The 1280-nt window shown below is 39.9% G+C and overlaps 1 non-coding gene across 1 annotated transcript; it reads left to right on the forward strand.

The window, feature by feature from the left end:
- Positions 1-518: 518 nt before the first annotated feature.
- LOC148576900 (small nucleolar RNA R71) lies at positions 519-626 on the forward strand. The gene has a single exon (XR_015903509.1). It is a non-coding gene; the product is annotated as a small nucleolar RNA R71 (small nucleolar RNA).
- The last annotated feature ends 654 nt before the right edge of the window (positions 627-1280 follow it).

Below are 1280 nucleotides of genomic sequence, written 5' to 3' on the forward strand. Positions count from 1 at the left end.
GGAAAAGGTTTATTATTGTTAAACCTGTTTCTTCCACCATTATTGAAGCCTTGTTGAGGCTTTTGATCCTTCCATGAGAAATTTGGATGATTTCTCCATGATGAGTTATAGGTGTTTCCATAAGGTTCACCTAAGTAATTTACCTCTGCTATTGCAGGGTTCTCAGGATCATAAGCTTCTTCTTCAGATGATGCCTCTTGAGTACTGTTGGATACAGCTTGCATTCCATTCAGACTTTGAGAGATCATATTGACTTGCTGAGTCAATATTTTGTTCTGGGCCAATATGGCATTCAGAGTATCAACTTCAAGAACTCCCTTTTTCACAGGCGTCCCATTACTCACAGGATTCCTCTCAGAAGTGTACATGAACTGGTTATTAGCAACCATGTCAATGAGTTCTTGAGCTTCTGCAGGCATTTTCTTTAGGTGAATGGATTCACCTGCAGAAGTATCCAATGACATATTTGATAACTCCGACAGACCATCATAGAATATATCCAGGATGGTCCATTCTGAAAGCATGTCAGAAGGACACTTTTTGGTCAACTGTTTGTATCTTTCCCAAGCTTCATAGAGGGATTCACCTTCTTTCTGTTTGAAGGTCTGAACATCCACTCTAAGCTTGCTCAGATTTTGAGGAGAAAAGAACTTGGCTAAGAAAGCCGTGACCAGCTTATCCCAAGAGTTCAGGCTGTCTCTGGGTTGAGAGTCCAACCAGATTCTAGCTCTGTCTCTTACAGCAAAAGGGAAAAGCATGAGCCTGTAGACTTCAGGATCTACTCCATTAGTCTGAACAGTATCACATATCTGCAAGAATTCAGTTAAGAACTGAAAAGGATCTTCAGATGGAAGTCCATGAAACTTGCAGTTCTGCTGCATCAGAGAAACTAATTGAGGTTTCAGCTCAAAGTTGTTTGCTCCAATGGCAGGAATGGAGATGCTTCTTCCATGTAGATTGGAATTAGGTGCAGTAAAGTCACCAAGCATCTTCCTTACATTATTATTATTTTCGGCTGCCATCTCCTTCTCCTGTTCGAAAATTTCTGAAAGGTTATCTCTGGATTGTTGTAATTTAGCTTCTCTTAATTTTCTCTTCAGGGTCCTTTCAGGTTTCGGATCTGCTTCAACAAGAATATTCTTGTCCTTGCTCCTGCTCATATGACAAAGAAGAGGGCACAGAAAACATAATAATAATAGAGTTCCTTTATACCACAGTATAGGGATCCCTTTGTGAGTGGAAGAAAAGAGGGAGATAAAGAATGTAATGTAATAGAAGAA

Source organism: Arachis ipaensis, chromosome B1 (genome assembly GCF_059453495.1).
Source record: "Arachis ipaensis isolate K30076 ecotype BB chromosome B1, ASM5945349v1, whole genome shotgun sequence".
Taxonomy (NCBI): domain Eukaryota; kingdom Viridiplantae; phylum Streptophyta; class Magnoliopsida; order Fabales; family Fabaceae; genus Arachis; species Arachis ipaensis.